Here is a 10,960-nt window from a genome sequence, read left to right on the forward strand (position 1 = left end):
ATATAATCCATATTGCATCTATAAAAATTCGTTAATAATAATTTCTTGTGATTTATTTTGTATCAGTACTTAACGATTTAGTATCAAAATTATACACAATATTTAGTAATGCGGTCAAATGTGTTATCAATCAATAAATAACTTACATAACATTCCAAGTGATAATCATTAATGTGTAGGAAATTATTAAATGGTCGACCACTTTGATTTATACACAAAACTGAATTTACCTAGTTATTGTTAGTCAGTTTATGAAACAGTACTGAAATAGCGGAAACTCAAAATGACCAACCACAAATACGGTAAACATTAATAATTATTAAGTTTTTTAAAAATTTAATAAACCGCTATATAATCCGAAAAAGTTTTTTCATTATAATGAGTGAAGTTCGCATAAACATAAGAAAAAAATATATAGCTATAAAATGGATTAATTGATTAATTAGATTATTAAAAATATTAAACTCCCAGTTCTTCAAGCTAGTGACCTTCTCTAACATGCAAATATGAACCAATAATGTGAAAGTCAATCAATTGAGTTGCTATCGATAACATTTTATGATGGGTAAAATCGAATTACCCCATAAATAACTAACGATCGTTTCGCGCATGCTATCAAAAATATAGACAGGGTTGCCGAATTTTAAGATAATTTTATTTATTACAATTATGACTGTAAACAAATAACAGAATTCAAACAACATATACATTTATGTGTATTTCTCTATAAACTGGGTAATTGTGAGTTTTCAACTTCATATTGTTGAATTTCGCCAGGGAACCGTTTTGTGCCTTGTTGGGGACTATTTTATGAAATGCAGGGGGGATTATTTTTTGAGATATAAAAATGTTCTTGATATAAAAATGTTTTTGATATAATAAACTTGATATAAGTGCCCGATGTAGAGAAGCTCACAGAACTGAAATAGAATGAATAAAGAATAAACGCATTGTCAACCAAGCAAATGGTCTAGTTCAACTACTAGTGCAAGTATTACCTATCATAACAACTCAAATCAAACTCTGCTTAAAACATTTATTTTTAAAATTTTGTAAAATAATTGTGTTTTGCAATTTCATATGAACATACATACCAAAAAAACTATTGAATTTTTTATTTCCAAAAAATTTATTTGAAAAGTTTCACTTAATATCACAGGCAAACTACCACCCTTCGAAAATCACCCATAAACAAGGCATTAGACTAATTTTATTACCAGTCTAGCCTTGAATAGGTGGAGCGTTAAATAGAAATTAAGTAATTTAATGGAATATTTCATGTCCTTTTCTTTCAGGATTTACATTTAACACTGGCAACACTTAGAAAGAGAATCCGATAAAAGAAAACTACTTTAAAGAAATTCTTTTAAAGCCTACTGTGTTTCAATTACTGGCAATGTTTAAGCTTGTACAGAAAAACAAAATACAAAATTTAGTAAATATATAAATATAGCATATTTTGATATTTGAATTGCATTACTTAAAAATATTTATTGGATTGGCTTGTATTTTGTCGTTTACTCGTTATTAGAGGTATAAACTTAAAGTCCTAACTAAAAGCAAAGCAAAATCTATACCGTCATAAACCGTAATATATTAAATCATTAAATTAATTCTAGAACGAAAGCTTGGCATTGGCCGGCATAACTTTCTCTAATAGAATACGTTATATAGGAATAAGGACAGATGAGGTGTAGTCTAAATAAGAAATAATATTTGCATGAATAATAAAAAATAAAATGTAATATATAAAATTCTCGTGTCGCGGTGTTTGTAGTTAAACTCCTCCGAAACAGATTGACCGATTCTCATGAAATTTTGTGTGCATATCGGGTAGGCGTAAGAATCGAACAACATCTACTTTTCATACCCCTAAGTTATAGGGGGGAGGGGGGATTAAGAGGGTTAATAAAATATTATGAAATTTTGTGTATATCGGGTAATGTCTGAGAATCGGCCAACATCTATTTTTATTCCACTAAGTTATAAGAGGGGAGGGGGGATTGAGAAGGTTAATAAAATATATGGCAAAACAACGTTTGCGGGGTCAGCTAGTCTTAAAATGAAATAATGAAATAAAATCTTTCGACGAATGGAAAAGACATGAATAATGGTGTTTGCTTGCCAACGAAAAAAAAAACCGACTGCAATTACATCGGCAAGTAATACAACGTAAGTAGACGAAAAATAATCAAGTAAATACGCGCTATCAAAGATTACTCAAAAAGTAGAAGAAGTAATAAATATAATAATAATGTGCTGTGTGGCTACGGCACTAAAGAATTTAGCCACCCCCTCTCTTCCCGTGGGTGTCGTAAGAGGCGACTAAGGGATAACAAGGTTCCACAACCACCTTGGAACTTAAGAAACCGACCGATGGCGGGACAACCATCCAACTGCTGGCTTTGAAATACACAGGCCGAAGACGGGCAGCAGCGTCTTCGGTGCGACAAAGCCAGTACTGCAGTCACCAACCCGCCTGCCCAGCGTGGTGACTATGGGCAAAACACATGAGTTCACGTTATTTTTGGCGTAAACTTGTGGAAGAAGTAATAGAAGTAATCAAATCTCAATAGAATTTAAATTGGAATACAAGACAAGTATTAGCTTTCGAATAAAACGAGAATCATTAAAATCGGTACTCAGTAAAAAGTTATGCGGCAAAATACAACATAGGTCGACGAAAAAATAGTCAAGTAAATACGCATTATAAGATCTAGCTCAAAAAGTACTTGTTAGATCGCAACTAAATTTAAATGGAACAACATGACACGCACCACCTTTCGCTTAAAACAAAAATCATTGAAATCGGTCCACACAGTCAAACTTTTTAAAGGCAACATAAATTTTAAAAAATATCAATCGAATTGAGAACCTCCTCCTTTTTGCAGTTATACTTATACTACTTCTTTTTCACGTTAGGGAAAAATGATAAGAGTAAATTTTTACGATGCGTGCACAAACCGTCACAAATAACCGACACCCTGAAGTTAGCTAGTCAACGAAGAAGAAGTTAGCAACGTGAAGTTAGCTAGTCAATAAAATATAACTTCTTACGTGCGTACATATGTACACAGACTTTTTTTTAAAGATAAATCGGTGCTGTCGATATTACAACCCTTATAAAATTTAGAAGACACTAAAAATAGTATTTTTAGTTAACCTTTAGCCTAGGATTAACACACATTTAAAATACTATAAATATAAATAAATATTGTTCGCAATCTATTATTAATAAATTCAGCCTGTAACATAACACTACTGGGCATATGACTTATAACGAATAGTATAATTAATAATAATTGAAAATATAATACCAGATGTCACTGACAAAATATATATTACGTTTTTGAAGTTAAATTTTATTAGGTTCGTTGTGATTGCGTCACGATAAATAAACATAAATGTATAGGAGAGAATGAGATAGAACATATTACACAGTAATTTATATTCTCAGTGAAAAAAATCTCTCGAAGGCTACTTTTCAGAAGTTTCACTAGTGCCGTATGTTAATTGCACAAACACACTTTTTTTATTTATTTATTCAGTCTGTAATATCCCACTGCTGAGCTCTTTGTCCATGCAGGACTTCTGGAAATCCTTCGATGGGAGCTAAATCCACCACTCTACTCTTCTGCAGATGACGAATAGGCTGGATAAAATTAGTCACGTATTACGTCATATTTTTTTGCATACAACATTACACGAATTACAAATTCATCGGTCGTTAAATATTACGTCTAAGCGCCCTAGAGAAAATAAATAAATTGTTTACAAAGTTACCTATTCTTCATCAACGACCAGTTTTATTGCTTTCGACGAGTCAAACAAAGCTCTACGTTATAGAGCTCTATTAACTTTCATACTAACAGGATTACCGCTTGACGTTAATCCGAAGTTAGTCCATTTCCTTTTATACTGAATATTTAATAATGTTAAATCGATTTCGCATATGATTAGGTGTAGGTAGATATTAGTTTTTTTTTTTTCGAATTATACTGATACTTTCGAATAGTTCCAGTTACGGACACCCGAATTTTTAAGAATAGCTAAAATAAAAGGAACATACAATTTGAACTTTCAAATCTTCTGGATAGCCTTATCCTTCTTCTTATACCTTACTATTTATTACTATTTCAAATAAAAATAATGCCCAATATATCAACATACTTATTCACTTTATGCTCACAAAAAAAATCTAAGAAAAATGTGCAGCAAGAAATATATGTTTAAGGTTTTTCTGCAGTTACAAATGTTTTTTGTTTGATGATAAGACTAAAATATGCTTTTACATTAAAAATAAACATTGTAGTTATAACTCTACATAGTCTATTTATTTTAACATTAGCATTATGCCAATGCACAAAAACGTTGTGACACAAGGAACATCCCAGATCTGTTAAAAGATTTATTTCTAAATTGGCTTATTATATGCAATAAGCATAAACCATTATGGTTTATGCTTATTGCATACTTTTTTTTTAATCAGATACATACTTTTTACAAAAGATATTTTTTTTTTCAGATGAACATGGGTGGATTAATTAGGGTTTTATTAATTAACGATTGAGAATTTCAGCAAGATATATGAACACTGTTCATAAATATATACAATATACGAACAGTATAAGCAAACTCAAAAAGGAGCAGATTCTGCAGAGAAGAACTGGCAAGAATCTCCACAGTTATTCTTTAATAAATATATATATATATATATATATGCCAGCTATCGCAGCAAAAGACCTGATATGCACACAAAATTTCATAAAAATAGGTCCAGCCGTTTCGGAAGAGTATTTTAACTAACATTGTGACACGAGAATTTTATATATAGGATAAACTCTGTTCTTATACAAATTTGGTAAAATCTTGCATAAAATACAGCATCATTAAGTCCACACATAATTATCATCTATATAACCCGGTACCGAATAATAAGTTTTAGATTAATTTCTTTATAATACTAACTTTAAATTTATTCTCAGTACATTTCAATATTGTTTGTGGAATCAAAATAACATAACATATTCTTTCTTATAATAATAATTGCAATATGTATTAACTTTTAACTTTTTTTTTTTTTTTTTTTAATTAACATAACAAACAAAAACAAAATGTAAAATCAACCTCTTTATATGACACTTCGATAATGTTTCATATGACTTCAGAAATGGGAATGGTATGTTCTCTAAAAATCTTTTTTAATACACAAATTGCAGTTAATGTTAGATTTATCTATTGTTTTTTGAATGACACACTGTATATCATAATGTAGACATTTGCGAATGTGGATCTCTTGGAGGATGGAGGCCTCTTCCTCCTTCTTCCTTGTTAGTCTAAAGCAATAAAACCGATAAGTAGAATACTAAAAATAATAAGACACTAAAATTCACTACCAAGTAAAAAATACCCATATGCATTTAAAACGTCTATGGTCAACTATTAAAACTGGAACAGACCATTGCACGTTACTCGAAAGGTACTTAAAGCGGCGCGTCAGAAAATTAAGCAGAAACCCTAAATATTTTTAAATTTATACATGTGCTAAAACTATGTTGTTGTTTGTAGACTGTAATAAAAATCAATTGATGGAAAAATAAAATAACAAATAATAATGATAATAACATCACTTTTTCTAATATATTTTAGAAAAATTAAAATATAATATAACACAAGCACTCGGATGTTTATTTTACCTTTATTTTAAAAAAAGGCTATTATGTACAATACGGGTAGATTTTTTATCAGAGGTTAAATTTTTGTGATTTCTGACTCTACCTTAATTCCGGTGCTGCGGTATGTGTACTCATGCTCCGTACTGCGACTATCACGCCTTATTTTCGAACAAGTTTATGTAAAAACGATCTTTACTGCAAGATCAAAATACGATACAAACTGACCTTTAACAACTGACAAATAGACAAAATAACGCGTCAGACATAATATTCTAATAAAATTAGTAACATTGCGTGCAAATTCGAAAAATACCCAAAACCGAATCGAAGCACCCCAGTATCCACGTGGTCTTGGTCTGCCCTACCCCGAGTGTTTTTTTAAGCCGGAGTCGCAGAGGGAGGACAGTCCTCGCACGCAAGGGCGGAAGGGCTGCACTTCCCGCAGCGCCGGAGCCAAGCGTTACTCTAACCTTAAAGGTGGTAGGTTAATTTCAACCTCAAAACTTCAACCACGATATCTCTGTAACAGCGGGGTTTCACGAAAATAGTTGTCCGGGGGGATGAAAAACCCGCACTAACTCCCAACCCCCCCCCCCCTTTCCCCCAACCCCATTAATTGCTCGCCGGGATTGTACATTATTACCAAAAAAATTTACAAAAGTATTTATCTTTTTATAATATGCACGAAGACTATGTTGTCATGAACTTACTGAAAGTTATATTATTTTACATACATGGAGAAAAAATAATTAAAATAATTTATGAATTTATTTTTCGAATCAAAATCGAAGTTTTAGCATGCATTCAAAAAGTATAAGTAAATTAAATGTCAAACTATAACGATACTAAAATAGGTAAACATATGACTTACCAAAATATTGTACACTACTAGACGATGCTAGAAAACAGCTCGGACCATTGCAAAACTCGTGGAAAACATTAAACGCTCGACGAACACAATTCAATGACAATATATCGTAAAATAACAAGACTTAGAAAATGTTAGGCACTTCTTTCGATTACTTCGGAAGATTATATTAAGATTGCTTTGCTATTTTGTACCTTAATTGTATTTAATAATGACTCTTCAGTGTTCTGAAGCTATCGTTATGATTTGTTTTGTCAGTTGATCTATGTTTCAGACACAAACAGAAAATTACTTTATAGATCAACAGAGTAACAGAACTTAGAGTGTGGCCCAGTGTGGCCGATCACGATCACGGACTTTGACTTTCCTGGAATTCGATTGGCTACGACCACGACATTAATGACAGCGAGTGAAATGGATAGAGAATACTGTGAAAAAAAAAACCTTTGTCTATAGTAAATACCGTAAAATCGTAATACGGGGTTAACGGGAACGATTGCAAAGCTTGCACGATAAATTTTTATATGTTATCGTTGAAATATATATCGAATAAGCAAAAATTTAGTACTTAACTTTTCCGACTGCTATTACTATTGTAACAAAAAAATATAAAATATATTCTGGTAGAAAAATATTACAGATTAGTGTACAGTTTTACACACCGTCTTCACCACTTTGTCGGTCATCTGGTCCACGTCGCTAGTTGGAACTGCTCGGAGCCACAAATCTATCTCGTTCCTCGTCACAGTATACGTGCTCTGCCATATCCACCGCGTTTTTCTTATCGAAAAATGAATTTATCAGAAAGAGTGTGTATATAAAGTTATATTTGTCATTGTATAATTTATTTTGCTGTTATAAAATGTCTAACTTACAAGATTATTGTGAAAAGCTATTGAGATCAATATATTACATTTTCTTCATATTACATTAAATTTACATAAGAAAATAAATTGGATAAAATAATAGTTGCTTACAAATTACTAAAAATGTATAATTTAATATTTTTCAATTATTAAGTACCTACATTTTTCCTTAAAACAACAATTTATAGTCTGCTTTTCATTTAAAACATTTTTAGAAGTTCTAAATATGGATTTTAACAAAACTGCAAACAATTTCTTATTTTAGGCTGTATCTGTAAATCTATATTCTGAAAAACCCAGGATGGGGATGACGCTACCGTAAAAACTCCTTACACAGAAAAAGGCATAATCAGTATACTTAATTCCTAACAAAAGATAAAGTGAAAATTCATAAATATTTTCAAAATTTTTGACCACCTTTATCATTTTTCTATAACTTACAATATAAGTATAAGGATAAAGTGAAATAAAGAAAGACCGTGGAATCAGAAAATGGCACTTCCACAACTTTCAACAGTGACAACTCCCCATAGCTCTTTCATCAGCCCTTTTAAAAATAATTGAACATTTAGTTAAAAATCGCCCTGAGTGGTTCGTAGAAAATAACTCTCTTCTTTCTTCGTTCCAGTTTGGTTTTCGGCGAAATAAAAGCACGTACGACAATATAGGTATATATACTTCGGATATAAGATTAGCTTTTTCTGTAAATAAATTTGTGCTTTCAGCCTTCCTAGATCTGTCGAATGCCTATGATAATGTCATTGTATCAATACTAAGACAAAAATTATTGAGTCTTAAAATCCCCAGCAAAATTATTTCATTTATAATAAATATGCTTACTGATAGATCAATTATCTTTTACAATAATAACCAAAAATATTTATGAATCCTCACCAAAGGTTTGCCTCAAGGGTCAGTTTTAAGCCCCTTGTTGTTCAATTTGTATACCCATGATTTAGATTTAGCAATTGACAAGAATGTTGATGTTTTGCAATATGCGGATGACTTACTTTTATACATAAAAGGAAATAATATTGATGATGCGTCTGCGAAATTAACGTAATCTCTGTATTATCTTAAACGGTAATTAGATAATCATGGTCTCGATTTATCACCATCAAAAAGCTCCGTCGTTCTTTTTCATCGAATGCGTAGAGCTCCATTACTTCATGTGACTTATGACAATAGTATTATACCGCAAAAAAACCATCATAAATTTTTAGGTATTATTTTAGACGAAAAGCTTTCAGGAACTCCTCACTTTAATTTTATTATAAATAGATGTGAGAGAAATTTAAATATTATGAGATGTCTTACAGGTGTATGGTGGGGTGCCCATCCTTTTTACTTAAAATTGATATATAATGCATTAATACGTAGCATATTAGAATATGGCACCTTCTTGCTAGAACCTGGGTCTATGTCGGGGTTTAAAGCATTGGACAAAATTCAAAGTAAATGTCTTAGGATCATCTGTGGGGCCATGAAAACTAGCCCTATTAATGCTTTACAGGCTGAATGCTGTGACCCTCCTTTGTATTTACGTCGTCAATATTTGGCAGACAAATACCTTATTCGCTGCCTTCAACTCACTGATCATCCAATTATTGCAAAGCTCCAACAACTTGCTTACTTTGTTTCTAATAGTTCGTATTAGACAAATAAACCAAACCCGTGTTTAGTTACAAGTTATTTTAAATTGAAATCTCTTTCCACTCCAATTCAAAGCTCTTGTAATTTACCAATTTTCTCTTGTTCGTACAATGCCCTTATTTCTATTCCTAATGTTGTAAACTTTGACATAGAAAAAACAAATTCTTTTAGGACTGATGAAAAATTTAAAAGAATAATTAAAACACGATTTAGCGATTATCATTATATTTTCACAGATACGTCAAAACATTTTGCCAATAGTAATGTCGGAGTAGGAGTTTTTCACTTTCAATATAATATTGTTCAAAAAATCAAACTCCCTCCTGAATGTACAGTATTCTCTGGGGAATGCTTAGGCATTTTAAAAGCTTTAGAATATATCAGGTTAGCTAAACTTAAAAAAACCATAGTTTTCACAGATTCATTAAGTTGTTGTTGTTTTAAAATTTATCCCCAATAGGGAAAGGCAAAGGACTATAATCCATACAGCCTAGTCTGAATTTGTAAGTTTCGTTCTGATATATCAAAAGGCCGGAGCCAAGTCTGAAGTAACTTTATTGTTCTTCTGATTCGATGACTGGTAGAGTAAGGCCGAAACCAAGTCTGAAATTTCATATTTTCGTCTACTCTTCTTTGTCTATAAGTGATAGGCGAGGTCGAAACCAAGTCTGTAATAGGCCGAAGCCTGAAATATCAAAATAAAATTTCACATCCGATGAATGAAGGTCCTGATCCTGTTTCAAATATCATTGATAGTATTGCAAATAAATTCAAATATACTAGTATAGTTATCCAAATTAGTCAATAAATCTTGTGTATTGCGCGGGACATTTTTTGGTCCAGAAGTTGATAACAAGTTGGCTATAAATAAGAGGCGTTCCAGATTAAAAGCGGAGCATTCAAAAAATATGTGATCTAAAGACTGTGTAGAGTTGTTGGTGCAATGTGGGCAAACGGGCGATGAGATGATACGCATACGATTCAAATGTGCATTAAATCTGCAATGTCCAAATCTCAAGCGGCATAGTATTGTATAATATTTTCTGCTTCTATGTTGATGCGATTTAGTAAACCAAGGACTTTTTCCAATATCTTGATTTATCTGAGCATACCAAGATCCTTTTCTTAACAAGGTTTGTCGCCAAAGATCACGCCAATCAGATAGGATTTTTGATTTAATAGCAACTAATAGATCAGTGTATGGTACGGCAACATTCTCATCAACAGGGCTGCCGCTGTCACTGTCAACAATTGAACGTGCCAGAAAGTCCACATGTTCATTTCCCCTTACTCCTATATGTGAAGGTGTCCACAATAATTTGATGTTGTAGTTTCTTCTGGATAGTTGATAAAGGAGATGTCTTATTTCTAAAATGATGAAGTTTGTATTAGCACTGAATTGATAATTATCTAAAGCCTTTAGAACGCTCATACTGTCAGTAATGATCAGCCAATATTGATTAGTTTGTTTTTTAATGAATTCTAGGGCAGCAGTAATTGCTAGAGCTTCGGCTGTAAATATTGATATCTCCTTTTTCAATCTGACGCCTTGGCCAAACTTCAGATGAGGTACATAATAGGCCATGGAAACATTTATATCATTTTTTGATCCATCTGTGTAAACTTGTTTGAACTTATCAGAGTATTGTGCTATGAGGTTGTAAACTTCCTGGCGCTCTTTTAGCTTATGGTCAATAATAATATCGATTTGATTAATAAGACAGTCAAACTCCTTTTCGTAACACATCCAATTGCTAGAACTGTGTATTTTGTGTTGGTTATTTAGATTTAACATGAATGAATATTCGAAGAGAATAAATGGGTTATTAGAAGTTAATGGAGCATTTACAGGATATTTACTATGTAAGTAATTAAGCTTTTTAATTAGAGGATGATTA

General features: G+C 31.8%; 1 protein-coding gene across 1 annotated transcript in view; it reads right to left on the minus strand.

Annotated features, from left to right (window-relative positions):
• Positions 1-6,913, minus strand: part of LOC123657277 — a 68,478-nt gene extending 61,565 nt beyond the window's left edge. The window contains exon 1 of the mRNA XM_045592853.1: positions 6,547-6,913. The gene's annotated coding sequence lies outside the window, so the exon portion shown is untranslated. The remainder of the gene's footprint in view (positions 1-6,546) is intronic.
• Positions 6,914-10,960: the final 4,047 nt, after the last annotated feature.

Source organism: Melitaea cinxia, chromosome 10 (assembly GCF_905220565.1).
Source record: "Melitaea cinxia chromosome 10, ilMelCinx1.1, whole genome shotgun sequence".
In the NCBI taxonomy this organism is placed as follows: domain Eukaryota; kingdom Metazoa; phylum Arthropoda; class Insecta; order Lepidoptera; family Nymphalidae; genus Melitaea; species Melitaea cinxia.